General features: G+C 41.9%; 77 pseudogenes; all 77 read left to right on the forward strand.

The window, feature by feature from the left end:
* Positions 1-63: 63 nt before the first annotated feature.
* LOC142712346 (5S ribosomal RNA) lies at positions 64-182 on the forward strand (annotated as a pseudogene).
* Positions 183-435: 253 nt separating this feature from the next.
* LOC142712233 (5S ribosomal RNA) lies at positions 436-554 on the forward strand (annotated as a pseudogene).
* A 67-nt stretch (positions 555-621) lies between these two features.
* On the forward strand, positions 622-740 carry LOC142712353 (5S ribosomal RNA; annotated as a pseudogene).
* Positions 741-807: 67 nt separating this feature from the next.
* On the forward strand, positions 808-926 carry LOC142712159 (5S ribosomal RNA; annotated as a pseudogene).
* A 67-nt stretch (positions 927-993) lies between these two features.
* On the forward strand, positions 994-1,112 carry LOC142712133 (5S ribosomal RNA; annotated as a pseudogene).
* A 67-nt stretch (positions 1,113-1,179) lies between these two features.
* LOC142712406 (5S ribosomal RNA) lies at positions 1,180-1,298 on the forward strand (annotated as a pseudogene).
* A 253-nt stretch (positions 1,299-1,551) lies between these two features.
* On the forward strand, positions 1,552-1,670 carry LOC142712291 (5S ribosomal RNA; annotated as a pseudogene).
* Positions 1,671-1,737: 67 nt separating this feature from the next.
* Positions 1,738-1,856, forward strand: LOC142712434 (5S ribosomal RNA; annotated as a pseudogene).
* A 67-nt stretch (positions 1,857-1,923) lies between these two features.
* On the forward strand, positions 1,924-2,042 carry LOC142712250 (5S ribosomal RNA; annotated as a pseudogene).
* A 67-nt stretch (positions 2,043-2,109) lies between these two features.
* LOC142712360 (5S ribosomal RNA) lies at positions 2,110-2,228 on the forward strand (annotated as a pseudogene).
* Positions 2,229-2,295: 67 nt separating this feature from the next.
* LOC142712369 (5S ribosomal RNA) lies at positions 2,296-2,414 on the forward strand (annotated as a pseudogene).
* A 67-nt stretch (positions 2,415-2,481) lies between these two features.
* Positions 2,482-2,600, forward strand: LOC142712135 (5S ribosomal RNA; annotated as a pseudogene).
* A 253-nt stretch (positions 2,601-2,853) lies between these two features.
* Positions 2,854-2,972, forward strand: LOC142712122 (5S ribosomal RNA; annotated as a pseudogene).
* Positions 2,973-3,039: 67 nt separating this feature from the next.
* Positions 3,040-3,158, forward strand: LOC142712318 (5S ribosomal RNA; annotated as a pseudogene).
* Positions 3,159-3,411: 253 nt separating this feature from the next.
* LOC142712123 (5S ribosomal RNA) lies at positions 3,412-3,530 on the forward strand (annotated as a pseudogene).
* Positions 3,531-3,597: 67 nt separating this feature from the next.
* LOC142712241 (5S ribosomal RNA) lies at positions 3,598-3,716 on the forward strand (annotated as a pseudogene).
* A 67-nt stretch (positions 3,717-3,783) lies between these two features.
* LOC142712234 (5S ribosomal RNA) lies at positions 3,784-3,902 on the forward strand (annotated as a pseudogene).
* A 67-nt stretch (positions 3,903-3,969) lies between these two features.
* On the forward strand, positions 3,970-4,088 carry LOC142712476 (5S ribosomal RNA; annotated as a pseudogene).
* Positions 4,089-4,155: 67 nt separating this feature from the next.
* LOC142712161 (5S ribosomal RNA) lies at positions 4,156-4,274 on the forward strand (annotated as a pseudogene).
* A 67-nt stretch (positions 4,275-4,341) lies between these two features.
* On the forward strand, positions 4,342-4,460 carry LOC142712134 (5S ribosomal RNA; annotated as a pseudogene).
* Positions 4,461-4,527: 67 nt separating this feature from the next.
* Positions 4,528-4,646, forward strand: LOC142712407 (5S ribosomal RNA; annotated as a pseudogene).
* A 253-nt stretch (positions 4,647-4,899) lies between these two features.
* On the forward strand, positions 4,900-5,018 carry LOC142712284 (5S ribosomal RNA; annotated as a pseudogene).
* A 67-nt stretch (positions 5,019-5,085) lies between these two features.
* On the forward strand, positions 5,086-5,204 carry LOC142712435 (5S ribosomal RNA; annotated as a pseudogene).
* A 67-nt stretch (positions 5,205-5,271) lies between these two features.
* LOC142712251 (5S ribosomal RNA) lies at positions 5,272-5,390 on the forward strand (annotated as a pseudogene).
* A 67-nt stretch (positions 5,391-5,457) lies between these two features.
* On the forward strand, positions 5,458-5,576 carry LOC142712372 (5S ribosomal RNA; annotated as a pseudogene).
* Positions 5,577-5,643: 67 nt separating this feature from the next.
* On the forward strand, positions 5,644-5,762 carry LOC142712371 (5S ribosomal RNA; annotated as a pseudogene).
* A 67-nt stretch (positions 5,763-5,829) lies between these two features.
* Positions 5,830-5,948, forward strand: LOC142712136 (5S ribosomal RNA; annotated as a pseudogene).
* Positions 5,949-6,201: 253 nt separating this feature from the next.
* On the forward strand, positions 6,202-6,320 carry LOC142712124 (5S ribosomal RNA; annotated as a pseudogene).
* A 67-nt stretch (positions 6,321-6,387) lies between these two features.
* On the forward strand, positions 6,388-6,506 carry LOC142712319 (5S ribosomal RNA; annotated as a pseudogene).
* A 253-nt stretch (positions 6,507-6,759) lies between these two features.
* Positions 6,760-6,878, forward strand: LOC142712125 (5S ribosomal RNA; annotated as a pseudogene).
* Positions 6,879-6,945: 67 nt separating this feature from the next.
* On the forward strand, positions 6,946-7,064 carry LOC142712242 (5S ribosomal RNA; annotated as a pseudogene).
* Positions 7,065-7,131: 67 nt separating this feature from the next.
* LOC142712305 (5S ribosomal RNA) lies at positions 7,132-7,250 on the forward strand (annotated as a pseudogene).
* A 253-nt stretch (positions 7,251-7,503) lies between these two features.
* On the forward strand, positions 7,504-7,622 carry LOC142712479 (5S ribosomal RNA; annotated as a pseudogene).
* A 67-nt stretch (positions 7,623-7,689) lies between these two features.
* LOC142712170 (5S ribosomal RNA) lies at positions 7,690-7,808 on the forward strand (annotated as a pseudogene).
* Positions 7,809-8,061: 253 nt separating this feature from the next.
* On the forward strand, positions 8,062-8,180 carry LOC142712117 (5S ribosomal RNA; annotated as a pseudogene).
* Positions 8,181-8,247: 67 nt separating this feature from the next.
* Positions 8,248-8,366, forward strand: LOC142712275 (5S ribosomal RNA; annotated as a pseudogene).
* A 67-nt stretch (positions 8,367-8,433) lies between these two features.
* On the forward strand, positions 8,434-8,552 carry LOC142712421 (5S ribosomal RNA; annotated as a pseudogene).
* Positions 8,553-8,619: 67 nt separating this feature from the next.
* LOC142712336 (5S ribosomal RNA) lies at positions 8,620-8,738 on the forward strand (annotated as a pseudogene).
* Positions 8,739-9,170: 432 nt separating this feature from the next.
* LOC142712280 (5S ribosomal RNA) lies at positions 9,171-9,289 on the forward strand (annotated as a pseudogene).
* Positions 9,290-9,542: 253 nt separating this feature from the next.
* Positions 9,543-9,661, forward strand: LOC142712195 (5S ribosomal RNA; annotated as a pseudogene).
* A 253-nt stretch (positions 9,662-9,914) lies between these two features.
* Positions 9,915-10,033, forward strand: LOC142712260 (5S ribosomal RNA; annotated as a pseudogene).
* A 252-nt stretch (positions 10,034-10,285) lies between these two features.
* On the forward strand, positions 10,286-10,404 carry LOC142712332 (5S ribosomal RNA; annotated as a pseudogene).
* A 67-nt stretch (positions 10,405-10,471) lies between these two features.
* LOC142712384 (5S ribosomal RNA) lies at positions 10,472-10,590 on the forward strand (annotated as a pseudogene).
* A 67-nt stretch (positions 10,591-10,657) lies between these two features.
* Positions 10,658-10,776, forward strand: LOC142712197 (5S ribosomal RNA; annotated as a pseudogene).
* A 67-nt stretch (positions 10,777-10,843) lies between these two features.
* On the forward strand, positions 10,844-10,962 carry LOC142712365 (5S ribosomal RNA; annotated as a pseudogene).
* Positions 10,963-11,029: 67 nt separating this feature from the next.
* Positions 11,030-11,148, forward strand: LOC142712385 (5S ribosomal RNA; annotated as a pseudogene).
* Positions 11,149-11,215: 67 nt separating this feature from the next.
* Positions 11,216-11,334, forward strand: LOC142712396 (5S ribosomal RNA; annotated as a pseudogene).
* Positions 11,335-11,401: 67 nt separating this feature from the next.
* On the forward strand, positions 11,402-11,520 carry LOC142712408 (5S ribosomal RNA; annotated as a pseudogene).
* Positions 11,521-11,587: 67 nt separating this feature from the next.
* On the forward strand, positions 11,588-11,706 carry LOC142712394 (5S ribosomal RNA; annotated as a pseudogene).
* A 67-nt stretch (positions 11,707-11,773) lies between these two features.
* On the forward strand, positions 11,774-11,893 carry LOC142712224 (5S ribosomal RNA; annotated as a pseudogene).
* A 67-nt stretch (positions 11,894-11,960) lies between these two features.
* On the forward strand, positions 11,961-12,079 carry LOC142712472 (5S ribosomal RNA; annotated as a pseudogene).
* A 67-nt stretch (positions 12,080-12,146) lies between these two features.
* Positions 12,147-12,265, forward strand: LOC142712172 (5S ribosomal RNA; annotated as a pseudogene).
* A 67-nt stretch (positions 12,266-12,332) lies between these two features.
* Positions 12,333-12,451, forward strand: LOC142712423 (5S ribosomal RNA; annotated as a pseudogene).
* A 67-nt stretch (positions 12,452-12,518) lies between these two features.
* LOC142712225 (5S ribosomal RNA) lies at positions 12,519-12,637 on the forward strand (annotated as a pseudogene).
* Positions 12,638-12,704: 67 nt separating this feature from the next.
* LOC142712245 (5S ribosomal RNA) lies at positions 12,705-12,823 on the forward strand (annotated as a pseudogene).
* A 66-nt stretch (positions 12,824-12,889) lies between these two features.
* LOC142712258 (5S ribosomal RNA) lies at positions 12,890-13,008 on the forward strand (annotated as a pseudogene).
* A 253-nt stretch (positions 13,009-13,261) lies between these two features.
* On the forward strand, positions 13,262-13,380 carry LOC142712301 (5S ribosomal RNA; annotated as a pseudogene).
* A 252-nt stretch (positions 13,381-13,632) lies between these two features.
* On the forward strand, positions 13,633-13,751 carry LOC142712366 (5S ribosomal RNA; annotated as a pseudogene).
* Positions 13,752-13,818: 67 nt separating this feature from the next.
* LOC142712420 (5S ribosomal RNA) lies at positions 13,819-13,937 on the forward strand (annotated as a pseudogene).
* Positions 13,938-14,004: 67 nt separating this feature from the next.
* On the forward strand, positions 14,005-14,123 carry LOC142712325 (5S ribosomal RNA; annotated as a pseudogene).
* Positions 14,124-14,190: 67 nt separating this feature from the next.
* On the forward strand, positions 14,191-14,309 carry LOC142712307 (5S ribosomal RNA; annotated as a pseudogene).
* Positions 14,310-14,562: 253 nt separating this feature from the next.
* LOC142712395 (5S ribosomal RNA) lies at positions 14,563-14,681 on the forward strand (annotated as a pseudogene).
* Positions 14,682-14,748: 67 nt separating this feature from the next.
* On the forward strand, positions 14,749-14,867 carry LOC142712199 (5S ribosomal RNA; annotated as a pseudogene).
* A 67-nt stretch (positions 14,868-14,934) lies between these two features.
* On the forward strand, positions 14,935-15,053 carry LOC142712331 (5S ribosomal RNA; annotated as a pseudogene).
* A 67-nt stretch (positions 15,054-15,120) lies between these two features.
* LOC142712173 (5S ribosomal RNA) lies at positions 15,121-15,239 on the forward strand (annotated as a pseudogene).
* A 67-nt stretch (positions 15,240-15,306) lies between these two features.
* On the forward strand, positions 15,307-15,425 carry LOC142712424 (5S ribosomal RNA; annotated as a pseudogene).
* Positions 15,426-15,492: 67 nt separating this feature from the next.
* Positions 15,493-15,611, forward strand: LOC142712227 (5S ribosomal RNA; annotated as a pseudogene).
* Positions 15,612-15,678: 67 nt separating this feature from the next.
* LOC142712190 (5S ribosomal RNA) lies at positions 15,679-15,797 on the forward strand (annotated as a pseudogene).
* A 66-nt stretch (positions 15,798-15,863) lies between these two features.
* On the forward strand, positions 15,864-15,982 carry LOC142712287 (5S ribosomal RNA; annotated as a pseudogene).
* Positions 15,983-16,235: 253 nt separating this feature from the next.
* LOC142712302 (5S ribosomal RNA) lies at positions 16,236-16,354 on the forward strand (annotated as a pseudogene).
* Positions 16,355-16,421: 67 nt separating this feature from the next.
* On the forward strand, positions 16,422-16,540 carry LOC142712341 (5S ribosomal RNA; annotated as a pseudogene).
* Positions 16,541-16,607: 67 nt separating this feature from the next.
* Positions 16,608-16,726, forward strand: LOC142712432 (5S ribosomal RNA; annotated as a pseudogene).
* Positions 16,727-16,793: 67 nt separating this feature from the next.
* Positions 16,794-16,912, forward strand: LOC142712462 (5S ribosomal RNA; annotated as a pseudogene).
* A 66-nt stretch (positions 16,913-16,978) lies between these two features.
* On the forward strand, positions 16,979-17,097 carry LOC142712367 (5S ribosomal RNA; annotated as a pseudogene).
* Positions 17,098-17,164: 67 nt separating this feature from the next.
* Positions 17,165-17,283, forward strand: LOC142712444 (5S ribosomal RNA; annotated as a pseudogene).
* A 67-nt stretch (positions 17,284-17,350) lies between these two features.
* Positions 17,351-17,469, forward strand: LOC142712279 (5S ribosomal RNA; annotated as a pseudogene).
* A 67-nt stretch (positions 17,470-17,536) lies between these two features.
* Positions 17,537-17,655, forward strand: LOC142712321 (5S ribosomal RNA; annotated as a pseudogene).
* Positions 17,656-17,842: the final 187 nt, after the last annotated feature.

Genomic DNA, 17,842 nt, shown 5'->3' on the forward strand with positions numbered 1-17,842 from the left:
ATTATGTCGTTTAGATTTTGTTTCACAATCGATTAAAAAGGACTATGGATTAAAGCATTTAATGTCAATGGCCATTCTAAGCTGAATGTGCCTGCTCTCGTCAGATCGCAGAAGTTACACAGCTTAAGGCCTCGCTAGTACCAGTGTGGGAGACTGTCTGGGAATCCGTGGTGCGGTTGACTTTTAATTATGTCGTTTAGATTTTGTTTCACAATCGATTAAAAAGGACTATGGATTAAAGCATTTAATGTCAATGGCCATTCTAAGCTGAATGTGCCTGCTCTTGTTAGATCGCAGAACTTACACAGCTTAACGCCTCGCTAGTACCAATGTGGGAGACTGTCTGGGAATCCGTGGTGCGGTTGACTTTTTATTATGTCGTTTAGATTTTGTTTCACAATAGATTAAATAGGACTATGGATTAAAGCATTTAACGTCAATGGCCATTCTAAGCTGAATGTGCCTGCTCTCGTCAGATCGCAGAAGTTACACAGCTTAAGGCCTCGCTAGTACCAGTGTGGGAGACTGTCTGGGAATCCGTGGTGCGGTTGAATTTTTATTATGTCGTTTAGATTTTGTTTCACAATCGATTAAAAAGGACTATGGATTAAAGCATTTAATGTCAATGGCCATTCTAAGCTGAATGTACCTGCTCTCGTCAGATCGCAGAAATTACACAGCTTAAGGCCTCGCTAGTACCAGTGTGGGAGACTGTCTGGGAATCCGTGGTGCGGTTGACTTTTTATTATGTCGTTTAGATTATGTTTCACAATCGATTAAAAAGGACTATGGATTAAAGCATTTAATGTCAATGGCCATTCTAAGCTGAATGTGCCTGCTCTCGTCAGATCGCAGAAGTTACACAGCTTAAGGCCTCGCTAGTACCAGTGTGGGAGACTGTCTGGGAATCCGTGGTGTGGTTGACTTTTTATTATGTCGTTTAGATTTTGTTTCACAATCGATTAAAAAGGACTATGGCTTAAAGCATTTAATGTCAATGGCCATTCTAAGCTGAATGTCCCTGCTCTCGTCAGATCGCAGAAGTTATACAGCTTAAGGCCTCGCTAGTACCAGTGTGGGAGACTGTCTGGGAATCCGTGGTGCGGTTGACTTTTTATTATGTTGTTTAGATTTTGTTTCACAATAGATTAAATAGGACTATGGATTAAGGCTTTTAATGTCAATGGCGATTCTAAGCTGAATGTGCCTGCTCTTGTCAGATCGCAGAAGTTACACAGCTTAAGACCTCGCTAGTACCAGTGTGGGAGACTGTCTGGGAATCCGTGGTGCAGTTGACTTTTTATTATGTCGTTTAGATTTTGTTTCACAATCGATTAAAAAGGACTATGGATTAAAGCATTTAATGTCAATGGCCATTCTAAGCTGAATGTGCCTGCTCTCGTCAGATTGCAGAAGTTACTCAGCTTAAAACCTCGCTAGTACCAGTGTGGGAGACTGTCTGGGAATCCGTGGTGCGGTTGACTTTTTATTATGTCGCTTAGATTTTGTTTCACAATCGATTAAAAAGGACTATGGATTAAAGCGTTTAATGTCGATGGCCATTCTAAGCTGAATGTGCCTGCTCTCGTCAGATCGCAGAAGTTACACAGCTTAAGGCCTCGCTAGTACCAGTGTGGGAGACTGTCTGGGAATCCGTGGTGCGGTTGAGTTTTTATTATGTCGTTTAGATTTTGTTTCACAATCGATTAAAAAGGACTATGGATTAAAGCATTTAATGTCAATGGCCATTCTAAGCTGAATGTCCCTGCTCTCGTCAGATCGCAGAAGTTACACAGCTTAAGGCCTCGCTAGTATCAGTGTGGGAGACTGTCTGGGAATCCGTGATGCGGTTGACTTTTTATTATGTCGTTTAGATTTTGTTTCACAATCGATTAAAAAGGACTATGGATTAAAGCATTTAATGTCAATGGCCATTCTAAGCTGAATGTGCCTGCCCTCGTCAGATCGCAGAAGTTACACAGCTTAAGGCCTCGCTAGTACCAGTGTGGGAGACTGTCTGGGAATCCGTGGTGCGGTTGACTTTTTATTATGTCATTTAGATTTTGTTTCACAATCGATTAAAAAGGACTATGGATTAAAGCATTTAATGTCAATGGCCATTCTAAGCTGAATGTGCCTGCTCTCGTCAGATCGCAGAAGTTACACAGCTTAAGGCCTCGCTAGTACCAGTGTGGGAGACTGTCTGGGAATCCGTGGTGCGGTTGACTTTTTATTATGTCGTTTAGATTTTGTTTCACAATCGATTAAAAAGGACTATGGATTAAAGCATTTAATGTCAATGGCCATTCTAAGCTGAATGTGCCTGCTCTCGTCAGATCGCAGAAGTTACACAGCTTAAGGCCTTGCTAGTACCAGTGTGGGAGACTGTCTGGGAATCCGTGGTGTGGTTGAATTTTTATTATGTCGTTTAGATTTTGTTTCACAATCGATTAAAAAGGACTATGGATTAAAGCATTTGATGTCAATGGCCATTCTAAGCTGAATGTCCCTGCTCTCGTCAGATCGCAGAAGTTACACAGCTTAAGGCCTCGCTAGTACCAGTGTGGGAGACTGTCTGGGAATCCGTGGTGCGGTTGACTTTTTATTATGTCGTTTAGATTTTGTTTCACAATCGATTAAAAAGGACTATGGATTAAAGCATTTAATGTCAATGGCCATTCTAAGCTGAATGTGCCTGCTCTCGTCAGATCGCAGAAGTTACACAGCTTAAGGCCTCGCTAGTACCAGTGTGGGAGACTGTCTGGGAATCCGTGGTGTGCTTGACTTTTTATTATGTCGTTTAGATTTTGTTTCACAATAGATTAAATAGGACAATGGATTAAAGGATTTAACGTCAATGGCCATTCTAAGCTGAATGTGCCTGCTCTCGTCAGAACGCAGAAGTTACACAGCTTAAGGCCTCGCTAGTACCAGTGTGGGAGACTGTCTGGGAATCCGTGGTGCGGTTGATTTTTTATTATGTCGTTTAGATTTTGTTTCACAATCGATTAAAAAGGACTATGGATTAAAGTATTTAATGTCAATGGCCATTCTAAGCTGAATGTCCCTGCTCTCGTTAGATCACAGAAGTTACACAGCTTAAGGCCTCGCTAGTACCAGTGTGGGAGACTGTCTGGGAATCCGTGGTGCGGTTGACTTTTTATTATGTTGTTTAGATTTTGTTTCACAATAGATTAAATAGGACTATGGATTAAGGCTTTTAATGTCAATGGCCATTCTAAGCTGAAAGTGCCTGCTCTCGTCAGATCGCAGAGGTTACACAGCTTAAGGCCTCGCTAGTACCAGTGTGGGAGACTGTCTGGGAATCCGTGGTGCGCTTGCCTTTTTATTATGTCGTTTAGATTTTGTTTCACAATAGATTAAATAGGACTATGGATTAAAGGATTTAACGTCAATGGCCATTCTAAGCTGAATGTGCCTGCTCTCGTCAGAACGCAGAAGTTACACAGCTTAAGGCCTCGCTAGTACCAGTGTGGGAGACTGTCTGGGAATCCGTGGTGCGGTTGATTTTTTATTATGTCGTTTAGATTTTGTTTCACAATCGATTAAAAAGGACTATGGATTAAAGCATTTAATGTCAATGGCCATTCTAAGCTGAATGTCCCTGTTCTCGTCAGATCACAGAAGTTACACAGCTTAAGGCCTCGCTAGTACAAGTGTGGGAGACTGTCTGGGAATCCGTGGTGCGGTTGACTTTTTATTATGTCGTTTAGATTTTGTTTCACAATAGATTAAATAGGACTATGGATTAAAGCATTTAACGTCAATGGCCATTCTAAGCTGAATGTGCCTGCTCTCGTCAGATCGCAGAAGTTACACAGCTTAAGGCCTCGCTAGTACCAGTGTGGGAGACTGTCTGGGAATCCGTGGTGCGGTTGAATTTTTATTATGTCGTTTAGATTTTGTTTCACAATCGATTAAAAAGGACTATGGATTAAAGCATTTAATGTCAATGGCCATTCTAAGCTGAATGTACCTGCTCTCGTCAGATCGCAGAAATTACACAGCTTAAGGCCTCGCTAGTACCAGTGTGGGAGACTGTCTGGGAATCCGTGGTGCGGTTGACTTTTTATTATGTCGTTTAGATTATGTTTCACAATCGATTAAAAAGGACTATGGATTAAAGCATTTAATGTCAATGGCCATTCTAAGCTGAATGTGCCTGCTCTCGTCAGATCGCAGAAGTTACACAGCTTAAGGCCTCGCTAGTACCAGTGTGGGAGACTGTCTGGGAATCCGTGGTGTGGTTGACTTTTTATTATGTCGTTTAGATTTTGTTTCACAATCGATTAAAAAGGACTATGGCTTAAAGCATTTAATGTCAATGGCCATTCTAAGCTGAATGTCCCTGCTCTCGTCAGATCGCAGAAGTTATACAGCTTAAGGCCTCGCTAGTACCAGTGTGGGAGACTGTCTGGGAATCCGTGGTGCGGTTGACTTTTTATTATGTTGTTTAGATTTTGTTTCACAATAGATTAAATAGGACTATGGATTAAGGCTTTTAATGTCAATGGCGATTCTAAGCTGAATGTGCCTGCTCTTGTCAGATCGCAGAAGTTACACAGCTTAAGACCTCGCTAGTACCAGTGTGGGAGACTGTCTGGGAATCCGTGGTGCAGTTGACTTTTTATTATGTCGTTTAGATTTTGTTTCACAATCGATTAAAAAGGACTATGGATTAAAGCATTTAATGTCAATGGCCATTCTAAGCTGAATGTGCCTGCTCTCGTCAGATTGCAGAAGTTACTCAGCTTAAAACCTCGCTAGTACCAGTGTGGGAGACTGTCTGGGAATCCGTGGTGCGGTTGACTTTTTATTATGTCGCTTAGATTTTGTTTCACAATCGATTAAAAAGGACTATGGATTAAAGCGTTTAATGTCGATGGCCATTCTAAGCTGAATGTGCCTGCTCTCGTCAGATCGCAGAAGTTACACAGCTTAAGGCCTCGCTAGTACCAGTGTGGGAGACTGTCTGGGAATCCGTGGTGCGGTTGAATTTTTATTATGTCGTTTAGATTTTGTTTCACAATCGATTAAAAAGGACTATGGATTAAAGCATTTAATGTCAATGGCCATTCTAAGCTGAATGTCCCTGCTCTCGTCAGATCGCAGAAGTTACACAGCTTAAGGCCTCGCTAGTATCAGTGTGGGAGACTGTCTGGGAATCCGTGATGCGGTTGACTTTTTATTATGTCGTTTAGATTTTGTTTCACAATCGATTAAAAAGGACTATGGATTAAAGCATTTAATGTCAATGGCCATTCTAAGCTGAATGTGCCTGCCCTCGTCAGATCGCAGAAGTTACACAGCTTAAGGCCTCGCTAGTACCAGTGTGGGAGACTGTCTGGGAATCCGTGGTGCGGTTGACTTTTTATTATGTCATTTAGATTTTGTTTCACAATCGATTAAAAAGGACTATGGATTAAAGCATTTAATGTCAATGGCCATTCTAAGCTGAATGTGCCTGCTCTCGTCAGATCGCAGAAGTTACACAGCTTAAGGCCTCGCTAGTACCAGTGTGGGAGACTGTCTGGGAATCCGTGGTGCGGTTGACTTTTTATTATGTCGTTTAGATTTTGTTTCACAATCGATTAAAAAGGACTATGGATTAAAGCATTTAATGTCAATGGCCATTCTAAGCTGAATGTGCCTGCTCTCGTCAGATCGCAGAAGTTACACAGCTTAAGGCCTTGCTAGTACCAGTGTGGGAGACTGTCTGGGAATCCGTGGTGTGGTTGAATTTTTATTATGTCGTTTAGATTTTGTTTCACAATCGATTAAAAAGGACTATGGATTAAAGCATTTGATGTCAATGGCCATTCTAAGCTGAATGTCCCTGCTCTCGTCAGATCGCAGAAGTTACACAGCTTAAGGCCTCGCTAGTACCAGTGTGGGAGACTGTCTGGGAATCCGTGGTGCGGTTGACTTTTTATTATGTCGTTTAGATTTTGTTTCACAATCGATTAAAAAGGACTATGGATTAAAGCATTTAATGTCAATGGCCATTCTAAGCTGAATGTGCCTGCTCTCGTCAGATCGCAGAAGTTACACAGCTTAAGGCCTCGCTAGTACCAGTGTGGGAGACTGTCTGGGAATCCGTGGTGTGCTTGACTTTTTATTATGTCGTTTAGATTTTGTTTCACAATAGATTAAATAGGACAATGGATTAAAGGATTTAACGTCAATGGCCATTCTAAGCTGAATGTGCCTGCTCTCGTCAGAACGCAGAAGTTACACAGCTTAAGGCCTCGCTAGTACCAGTGTGGGAGACTGTCTGGGAATCCGTGGTGCGGTTGATTTTTTATTATGTCGTTTAGATTTTGTTTCACAATCGATTAAAAAGGACTATGGATTAAAGTATTTAATGTCAATGGCCATTCTAAGCTGAATGTCCCTGCTCTCGTTAGATCACAGAAGTTACACAGCTTAAGGCCTCGCTAGTACCAGTGTGGGAGACTGTCTGGGAATCCGTGGTGCGGTTGACTTTTTATTATGTTGTTTAGATTTTGTTTCACAATAGATTAAATAGGACTATGGATTAAGGCTTTTAATGTCAATGGCCATTCTAAGCTGAAAGTGCCTGCTCTCGTCAGATCGCAGAGGTTACACAGCTTAAGGCCTCGCTAGTACCAGTGTGGGAGACTGTCTGGGAATCCGTGGTGCGCTTGCCTTTTTATTATGTCGTTTAGATTTTGTTTCACAATAGATTAAATAGGACTATGGATTAAAGGATTTAACGTCAATGGCCATTCTAAGCTGAATGTGCCTGCTCTCGTCAGAACGCAGAAGTTACACAGCTTAAGGCCTCGCTAGTACCAGTGTGGGAGACTGTCTGGGAATCCGTGGTGCGGTTGATTTTTTATTATGTCGTTTAGATTTTGTTTCACAATCGATTAAAAAGGACTATGGATTAAAGCATTTAATGTCAATGGCCATTCTAAGCTGAATGTCCCTGTTCTCGTCAGATCACAGAAGTTACACAGCTTAAGGCCTCGCTAGTACAAGTGTGGGAGACTGTCTGGGAATCCGTGGTGCGGTTGACTTTTTATTATGTTGTTTAGATTTTGTTTCACAATAGATTAAATAGGACTATGGATTAAGGCTTTTAATGTCAATGGCCATTCTAAGCTGAAAGTGCCTGCTCTCGTCAGATCGCAGAAGTTACACAGCTTAAGGCCTCGCTAGTACCAGTGTGGGAGACTGTCTGGGAATCCGTGGAGCGGTTGAATTTTTATTATGTCGTTTAGATTTTGTTTCACAATCGATTAAAAAGGACTATGGATTAAAGCATTTAACGTCAATGGCCATTCTAAGCTGAATGTCCCTGCTCTCGTCAGATCGCAGAAGTTACACAGCTTAAAATCTCGCTAGTACCAGTATGGGAGACTGTCTGGGAATCCGTGGTGCGGTTGACGTTTTATTATGTCGTTTAGATTTTGTTTCACAATCGATTAAAAAGGACTATGGATTAAAGTATTTAATGTCGATGGCCATTCTAAGCTGAATGTCCCTGCTCTCGTCAAATCGCAGAAGTTACACAGCTTAAGGCCTCGCTAGTACCAGTGTGGGAGACACTCTGGGAATCCGTGGTGCGGTTGACTTTTTATTATGTTGTTTAGATTTTGTTTCACAATGGATTAAATAGGACTATGGATTAAGGCTTTTAATGTCAATGGCCATTCTAAGCTGAATGTGCCTGCTCTCGTCAGATCGCAGAAGTTACACAGCTTAAGACCTCGCTAGTACCAGTGTGGGAGACTGTCTGGGAATCCGTGGTGCGGTTGACTTTTTATTATGTCGTTTAGATTTTGTTTCACAATCGATTAAAAAGGACTATGGATTAAAGCATTTAATGTCAATGCCCATTCTAAGCTGAATGTGCCTGCTCTCGTCAGATCGCAGAAGATACACAGCTTAAGGCCTCGCAAATACCAGTGTGGGAGACTGTCTGGGAATCCGTGGTGCAGTTGACTTTTTATTATGTCGTTTAGATTTTGTTTCACAATCGATTAAAAAGGACTATGGATTAAAGCATTTAATGTCAATGGCCATTCTAAGCTGAATGTGCCTGCTCTCGTCAGATCGCAGAAGTTACACAGCTTAAGGCCTCGCTAGTACCAGTGTGGGAGACTGTCTGGGAATCCGTGGTGCAGTTGACTTTTTATTATGTCGTTTAGATTTTGTTTCACAATCGATTAAAAAGGACTATGGATTAAAGCATTTAATGTCAATGGCCATTCTAAGCTGAATGTGCCTGCTCTCGTCAGATCGCAGAAGTTACACAGCTTAAGGCCTTGCTAGTACCAGTGTGGGAGACTGTCTGGGAATCATTGGTGCGGTTGACTTTTTATTATGTCGTTTAGATTTTGTTTCACAATAGATTAAATAGGACTATGGATTAAAGCATTTAACGTCAATGGCCATTCTAAGCTGAATGTGCCTGCTCTCGTCAGATCGCAGAAGTTACACAGCTTAAGGCCTCGCTAGTACCAGTGTGGGAGACTGTCGGGGAATCCGTGGTGCGGTTGCATTTTTATTATGTCGTTTAGATTTTGTTTCACAATCGATTAAAAAGGACTATGGATTAAAGCGTTTAATGTCAATGGCTATTCTAAGCTGAATGTCCCTGCTCTCGTCAGATCGCAGAAGTTACACGGCTTAAGGCCTCGCTAGTACCAGTGTGGGAGACTGTCTGGGAATCCGTGGTGCGGTTGCCTTTTTATTATGTCGTTTAGATTTTGCTTCACAATCGATTAAAAAGGACTATGGATTAAAGCATTTAATGTCAATGGCCAGTCTAAGCTGAATGTGCCTGCTCTTGTTAGATCGCAGAACTTACACAGCTTAACGCCTCGCTAGTACCAATGTGGGAGACTGTCTGGGAATCCGTGGTGCGGTTGACTTTTTATTATGTCGTTTAGATTTTGTTTCACAATAGATTAAATAGGACTATGGATTAAAGCATTTAACGTCAGCTTAGGCTGAATGTGCCTTCTCTCGTCAGATCGCAGAAGTTACACAGCTTAAGGCCTCGCTAGTACCAGTGTGGGAGACTGTCTGGGAATCCGTGGTGCGGTTGACTTTTTATTATGTCGTTTCGATTTTGTTTCACAATCGATTAAAAAGGACTATGGATTAAAGCATATAATGTCAGTGGCCATTCTAAGCTGAATGTGCCTGCTCTCGTCAGATCGCAGAAGTTACACAGCTTAAGGCCTTGCTAGTACCAGTGTGGGAGACTGTCTGGGAATCCGTGGTGCGGTTGGCTTTTTATTATGTTGTTTAGATTTTGTTTCACAATAGATTAAATAGGACTATGGATTAAGGCTTTTAATGTCAATGGCCATTCTAAGCTGAATGTGCCTGCTCTCGTCAGATCGCTGAAGTTACACAGCTTGAGGCCTCGCTAGTACCAGTGTGGGAGACTGTCTGGCAATCCGTGGTGCGGTTGAATTTTTATTATGTCGTTTAGATTTTGTTTCACAATCGATTAAAAAGGACTATGGATTAAAGCATTTAATGTCAATGGCTATTCTAAGCTGAATGTCCCTGCTCTCGTCAGATCGCAGAAGTTACACAGCTTAAGGCCTCGCTAGTACCAGTGTGGGAGACTGTCTGGGAATCCGTGGTGCGGTTGACTTTTTATTATGTCGTTTAGATTTTGTTTCACAATCGATTAAAAAGGACTATGGATTAAAGCATTTAATGTCAATGGCCAGTCTAAGCTGAATGTGCCTGCTCTTGTTAGATCGCAGAACTTACACAGCTTAACGCCTCGCTAGTACCAGTGTGGGAGACTGTCTGGAAATCCGTGGTGCGGTTGACTTTTTATTATGTCGTTTAGATTTTGTTTCACAATCGATTAAAAAGGACTATGGATTAAAGCATTCAATGTCAATGGCCATTCTAAGCAGAATGTGCCTGCTCTCGTCAGATCGCAGAAGTCACGCAGCTTAAGGCCTCGCTAGTACCAGTGTGGGAGACTGTCTGGGAATCCGTGGTGCGGTTGACTTTTTATTATGTCGTTTAGATTTTGTTTCACAATAGATTAAATAGGACTATGGATTAAGGATTTTAATGTCAATGGCCATTCTAAGCTGAATGTGCCTGCTCTTGTTAGATCGCAGAAGTTACACAGCTTAACGCCTCGCTAGTACCAGTGTGAGAGACTGTCTGGGAATCCGTGGTGCGGTTGACTTTTATTATGTCGTTTAGATTTTGTTTCACAATCGATTAAAAAGGACTATGGATTAAAGCATTTAATGTCAATTGCCATTCTAAGCTGAATGTCCCTGCTCTCGTCAGATAGCAGAAGTTACACAGCTTAAGGCCTCGCTAGTACCAGTGTGGGAGACTGTCTGGGAATCCGTGGTGCGGTTGATTTTTTATTATGTCGTTTAGATTTTGTTTCACAATCGATTAAAAAGGACTATGGATTAAAGCATTTAATGTCAATGGCCATTCTAAGCTGAATGTGCCTGCTCTCGTCAGATCGCAGAAGTTACACAGCTTAAGGCCTCGCTAGTACCAGTGTGGGAGACTGTCTGGGAATCCGTGGTGCGGTTGACTTTTTATTATGTCGTTTAGATTTTGTTTCACAATCGATTAAAAAGGACTATGGATTAAAGCATTTAATGTCAATGGCCATTCTAAGCTGAATGTGCCTGCTCTCGTCAGATCGCAGAAGTTACACAGCTTAAGGCCTCGCTAGTACCAGTGTGGAAGACTGTCTGGGAATCCGTGGTGCGGTTGACTTTTTATTATGTCGTTTAGATTTTGTTTCACAATAGATTAAATAGGACTATGGATTAAAGCATTTAACGTCAATGGCCATTCTAAGCTGAATGTGCCTGCTCTCGTCAGAACGCAGAAGTTACACAGATTAAGGTCTCGCTAGTACCAGTGTGGGAGACTGTCTGGGAATCCGTGGTGCGGTTGATTTTTTATTATGTCGTTTAGATTTTGTTTCACAATCGATTAAAAAGGACTATGGATTAAAGCATTTAATGTCAATGGCCATTCTAAGCTGAATGTGCCTGCTCTCGTCAGATCGCAGAAGTTACACAGCTTAATGCCTCGCTAGTACCAGTGTGGGAGACTGTCTGGGAATCCGTGGTGCGGTTGCCTTTTTATTATGTCGTTTAGATTTTGTTTCACAATCGATTAAAAAGGACTATGGATTAAAGCATTTAATGTCAATGGCCATTCTAAGCTGAATGTGCCTGCTCTCGTCAGATCGCAGAAGTTACACAGCTTAAGGCCTCGCTAGTACCAGTGTGGGAGACTGTCTGGGAATCCGTGGTGCGGTTGACTTTTTATTATGTCGTTTAGATTTTGTTTCACAATAGATTAAATAGGACTATGGATTAAAGCATTTAATGTCAATGGCCATTCTAAGCTGAATGTGCCTGCTCTCGTCAGATCGCAGAAGTTACACAGCTTAAGGCCTCGCTAGTACCAGTGTGGGAGACTGTCTGGGAATCCGTGGTGCGGTTGACTTTTTATTATGTCGTTTAGATTTTGTTTCACAATCGATTAAAAAGGACTATGGATTAAAGCATTTAACGTCAATGGCCATTCTAAGCTGAATGTCCCTGCTCTCGTCAGATAGCAGAAGTTACACAGCTTAAGGCCTCGTTAGTACCAGTGTGGGAGACTGTCTGGGAATCTGTGGTGCGGTTGATTTTTTATTATGTCGTTTAGATTTTGTTTCACAATCGATTAAAAAGGACTATGGATTAAAGCATTTAATGTCAATGGCCATTCTAAGCTGAATGTGCCTGCTCTCGTCAGATCGCAGAAGTTACACAGCTTAAGGCCACGCTAGTACCAGTGTGGGAGACTGTCTGGGAAATCCGTGGTGCGGTTGACTTTTTATTATGTCGTTTAGATTTTGTTTCACAATCGATTAAAAAGGACTATGGATTAAAGCATTTAATGTCAATGGCCATTCTAAGCTGAATGTGCCTGCTCTCGGCAGATCGAAGAAGTTACACAGCTTAAGGCCTCGCTAGTACCAGTGTGGGAGACTGTCTGGGAATCCGTGGTGCGGTTGACTTTTTATTATGTCGTTTAGATTTTGTTTCACAATCGATTAAAAAGGACTATGGATTAAAGCATTTAATGTCAATGGCCATTCTAAGCTGAATGTGCCTGCTCTCGTCAGATCGCAGAAGTTACACAGCTTAAGGCCTCGCTAGTACTAGTGTGGAAGACTGTCTGGGAATCCGTGGTGCGGTTGACTTTTTATTATGTCGTTTAGATTTTGTTTCACAATAGATTAAATAGGACTATGGATTAAAGCATTTAACGTCAATGGCCATTCTAAGCTGAATGTGCCTGCTCTCGTCAGAACGCAGAAGTTACACAGATTAAGGTCTCGCTAGTACCAGTGTGGGAGACTGTCTGGGAATCCGTGGTGCGGTTGAATTTTTATTATGTCGTTTAGATTTTGTTTCACAATCGATTAAAAAGGACTATGGATTAAAGCATTTAACGTCAATGGCCATTCTAAGCTGAATGTGCCTGCTCTCGTCAGAATGCAGAAGTTACACAGCTTAAGGCCTCGCTAGTACCAGTGTGGGAGACTGTCTGGGAATCCGTGGTGCGGTTGGCTTTTTATTATGTTGTTTAGATTTTGTTTCACAATAGATTAAATAGGACTATGGATTAAGGCTTTTAATGTCAATGGCCATTCTAAGCTGAATGTGCCTGCTCTCGTCAGATCACAGAAGTTACACAGCTTAAGGCCTCGCTAGTACCAGTGTGGGAGACTGTCTGGGAATCCGTGGTGCGGTTGACTTTTTATTATGTCGTTTAGATTTGTTTCACAATCGATTAAAAAGGACTATGGATTAAGGCGTTTAATGTCAATGGCCATTCTAAGCTGAATGTGCCTGCTCTCGTTAGATCGCAGAAGTTACACAGCTTAAGGCCTCGCTAGTACCAGTGTGGGAGACTGTCTGTGAATCCGTGGTGCGGTTGACTTTTTATTATGTCGTTTAGATTTTGTTTCACAATAGATTAATTAGGACTATGGATTAAAGCATTTAACGTCAATGGCCATTCTAAGCTAAATGTGCCTGCTCTCGTCAGATCGCAGAAGTTACACAGCTTAAGGCCTCGCTAGTACCAGTGTGGGAGACTGTCTTTGAATCCGTGGTGTGGTTGAATTTTTATTATGTCGTTTAGATTTTGTTTCACAATCGATTAAAAAGGACTATGGATTAAAGCATTTAATGTCAATGGCCATTCTAAGCTGAATGTCCCTGCTCTCGTCAGATAGCAGAAGTTACACAGCTTAAGGCCTCGCTAGTACCAGTGTGGGAGACTGTCTGGGAATCCGTGGTGCGGTTGACTTTTTATTATGTCGTTTAGATTTTGTTTCACAATAGATTAAATAGGACTATGGATTAAAGCATTTAACGTCAATGGACATTCTAAGCTGAATGTGCCTGCTCTCGTCAGATCGCAGAAGTTACACAGCTTAACGCCTCGCTAGTACCAGTGTGAGAGACTGTCTGGGAATCCGTGGTGCGGTTGACTTTTATTATGTCGTTTAGATTTTGTTTCACAATCGATTAAAAAGGACTATGGATTAAAGCATTTAATGTCAATGGCCATTCTAAGCTGAATGTCCCTGCTCTCGTCAGATAGCAGAAGTTACACAGCTTAAGGCCTCGCTAGTACCAGTGTGGGAGACTGTCTGGGAATCCGTGGTGCGGTTGATTTTTTATTATGTCGTTTAGATTTTGTTTCACAATCGATTAAAAAGGACTATGGATTAAAGCATTTAATGTCAATGGCCATTCTAAGCTGAATGTGCCTGCTCTCGTCAGATCGCAGAAGTTACACAGCTTAAGGCCTCGCTAGTACCAGTGTGGGAGACTGTCTGGGAATCCGTGGTGCGGTTGACTTTTTATTATGTCGTTTAGATTTTGTTTCACAATCGATTAAAAAGGACTATGGATTAAAGCACTTAATGTCAATGGCCATTCTAAGCTGAATGTGCCTGCTCTCGGCAGAGCGCAGAAGTTACACAGCTTAAGGCCTCGCTAGTACCAGTGTGGGAGACTGTCTGGGAATCCGTGGTGCGGTTGACTTTTCATTATGTCGTTTAGATTTTGTTTCACAATCGATTAAAAAGGACTATGGATTAAAGCATTTAATGTCAATGGCCATTCTAAGCTGAATGTGCCTGCTCTCGTCAGATCGCAGAAGTTACACAGCTTAAGGCCTCGCTAGTACCAGTGTGGAAGACTGTCTGGGAATCCGTGGTACGGTTGACTTTTTATTATGTCGTTTAGATTATGTTTCACAATAGATTAAATAGGACTATGGATTAAAGCATTTAACGTCAATGGCCATTCTAAGCTGAATGTGCCTGCTCTCGTCAGAACGCAGAAGTTACACAGATTAAGGTCTCGCTAGTACCAGTGTGGGAGACTGTCTGGGAATCCGTGGTGCGGATGAATTTTTATTATGTCGTTTAGATTTTGTTTCACAATCGATTAAAAAGGACTATGGATTAAAGCATTTAACGTCAATGGCCATTCTAAGCTGAATGTCCCTGCTCTCGTCAGATAGCAGAAGTTACACAGCTTAAGGCCTCGTTAGTACCAGTGTGGGAGACTGTCTGGGAATCTGTGGTGCGGTTGATTTTTTATTATGTCGTTTAGATTTTGTTTCACAATCGATTAAAAAGGACTATGGATTAAAGCATTTAATGTCAATGGCCATTCTAAGCTGAATGTGCCTGCTCTCGTCAGATCGCAGAAGTTACACAGCTTAAGGCCACGCTAGTACCAGTGTGGGAGACTGTCTGGGAATCCGTGGTGCGGTTGACTTTTTATTATGTCGTTTAGATTTTGTTTCACAATCGATTAAAAAGGACTATGGATTAAAGCATTTAATGTCAATGGCCATTCTAAGCTGAATGTGCCTGCTCTCGGCAGATCGCAGAAGTTACACAGCTTAAGGCCTTGCTAGTACCAGTGTGGGAGACTGTCTGGGAATCCGTGGTGCGGTTGACTTTTTATTATGTCGTTTAGATTTTGTTTCACAATCGATTAAAAAGGACTATGGATTAAAGCATTTAATGTCAATGGCCATTCTAAGCTGAATGTGCCTGCTCTCGTCAGATCGCAGAAGTTACACAGCTTAAGGCCTCGCTAGTACTAGTGTGGAAGACTGTCTGGGAATCCGTGGTGCGGTTGACTTTTTATTATGTCGTTTAGATTTTGTTTCACAATAGATTAAATAGGACTATGGATTAAAGCATTTAACGTCAATGGCCATTCTAAGCTGAATGTGCCTGCTCTCGTCAGAACGCAGAAGTTACACAGATTAAGGTCTCGCTAGTACCAGTGTGGGAGACTGTCTGGGAATCCGTGGTGCGGTTGAATTTTTATTATGTCGTTTAGATTTTGTTTCACAATCGATTAAAAAGGACTATGGATTAAAGCATTTAACGTCAATGGCCATTCTAAGCTGAATGTGCCTGCTCTCGTCAGAATGCAGAAGTTACACAGCTTAAGGCCTCGCTAGTACCAGTGTGGGAGACTGTCTGGGAATCCGTGGTGCGGTTGGCTTTTTATTATGTTGTTTAGATTTTGTTTCACAATAGATTAAATAGGACTATGGATTAAGGCTTTTAATGTCAATTGCCATTCTAAGCTGAATGTGCCTGCTCTCGTCAGATCACAGAAGTTACACAGCTTAAGGCCTCGCTAGTACCAGTGTGGGAGACTGTCTGGGAATCCGTGGTGCGGTTGACTTTTTATTATGTCGTTTAGATTTGTTTCACAATCGATTAAAAAGGACTATGGATTAAGGCGTTTAATGTCAATGGCCATTCTAAGCTGAATGTGCCTGCTCTCGTTAGATCGCAGAAGTTACACAGCTTAAGGCCTCGCTAGTACCAGTGTGGGAGACTGTTTGTGAATCCGTGGTGCGGTTGACTTTTTATTATGTCGTTTAGATTTTGTTTCACAATAGATTAATTAGGACTATGGATTAAAGCATTTAACGTCAATGGCCATTCTAAGCTAAATGTGCCTGCTCTCGTCAGATCGCAGAAGTTACACAGCTTAAGGCCTCGCTAGTACCAGTGTGGGAGACTGTCTTTGAATCCGTGGTGTGGTTGAATTTTTATTATGTCGTTTAGATTTTGTTTCACAATCGATTAAAAAGGACTATGGATTAAAGCATTTAGTGTCAATGGCCATTCTAAGCTGAATGTCCCTGCTCTCGTCAGATAGCAGAAGTTACACAGCTTAAGGCCTCGCTAGTACCAGTGTGGGAGACTGTCTGGGAATCCGTGGTGCGGTTGACTTTTTATTATGTCGTTTAGATTTTGTTTCACAATAGATTAAATAGGACTATGGATTAAAGCATTTAATGTCAATGGACATTCTAAGCTGAATGTGCCTGCTCTCGTCAGAACGCAGAAGTTACACAGCTTAAGGCCTCGCTAGTACCAGTGTGGGAGACTGTCTGGGAATCCGTGGTGCGGTTGAATTTTTATTATGTTGTTTAGATTTTTTTTCACAATAGATTAAATAGGACTATGGATTAAGGCTTTTAATGTCAATGGCCATTCTAAGCTGAATGTGCCTGCTCTCGTCAGATCGCAGAAGTTACACAGCTTAAGGCCTCGCTAGTACCAGTGTGGGAGACTGTCTGGGAATCCGTGGTGCGGTTGACTTTTTATTATGTCGTTTAGATTTTGTTTCACAATCGATTAAAAAGGACTATGGATTAAAGCATTTAATGTCAATGGCCATTCTAAGCTGAATGTGCCTGCTCTCGTCAGATCGCTGAAGTTACACAGCTTAACGCCTCGCTAGTACCAGTGTGAGAGACTGTCTGGGAATCCGTGGTGCTGTTGACTTTTATTATGTCGTTTAGATTTTGTTTCACAATCGATTAAAAAGGACTATGGATTATAGCATTTAATGTCAATGGCCATTCTAAGCTGAATGTCCCTGCTCTCGTCAGATAGCAGAAGTTACACAGCTTAAGGCCTCGCTAGTACCAGTGTGGGAGACTGTCTGGGAATCCGTGGTGCGGTTGATTTTTTATTATGTCGTTTAGATTTTGTTTCACAATCGATTAAAAAGGACTATGGATTAAAGCATTTAATGTCAATGGCCATTCTAAGCTGAATGTGCCTGCTCTCGTCAGATCGCAGAAGTTACACAGCTTAAGGCCTCGCTAGTACCAGTGTGGGAGACTGTCTGGGAATCCGTGGTGCGGTTGACTTTTTATTATGTCGTTTAGATTTTGTTTCACAATCGATTAAAAAGGACTATGGATTAAAGCATTTAATGTCAATGGCCATTCTAAGCTGAATGTGCCTGCTCTCGTCAGATCGCAGAAGTTACACAGCTTAAGGCCTCGCTAGTACCAGTGTGGGAGACTGTCTGGGAATCCGTGGTGCGGGTGACTTTTTATTATGTCGTTTAGATTTTGTTTCACAATCGATTAAAAAGGACTATGGATTAAAGCATTTAATGTCAATGGCCATTCAAAGCTGAATGTGCCTGCTCTCGTCAGATCGCAGAAGTTACACAGCTTAAGGCCTCGCTAGTACCAGTGTGGGAGACTGTCTGGGAAACTGTGGTGCGGTTGACTTTTCATTATGTCGTTTAGATTTTGTTTCACAATAGATTAAATAGGACTATGGATTAAGGCTTTTAATGTCAATGGCCATTCTAAGCTGAATGTGCCTGCTCTCGTCAGATCACAGAAGTTACACAGCTTAAGGCCTCGCTTGTACCAGTGTGCGAGACTGTCTGGGAATCCGTGGTGCGGTTGACTT

The sequence above is a fragment of the Rhinoderma darwinii genome, unplaced genomic scaffold, assembly GCF_050947455.1.
Source record: "Rhinoderma darwinii isolate aRhiDar2 unplaced genomic scaffold, aRhiDar2.hap1 Scaffold_4314, whole genome shotgun sequence".
Classification (NCBI taxonomy): domain Eukaryota; kingdom Metazoa; phylum Chordata; class Amphibia; order Anura; family Rhinodermatidae; genus Rhinoderma; species Rhinoderma darwinii.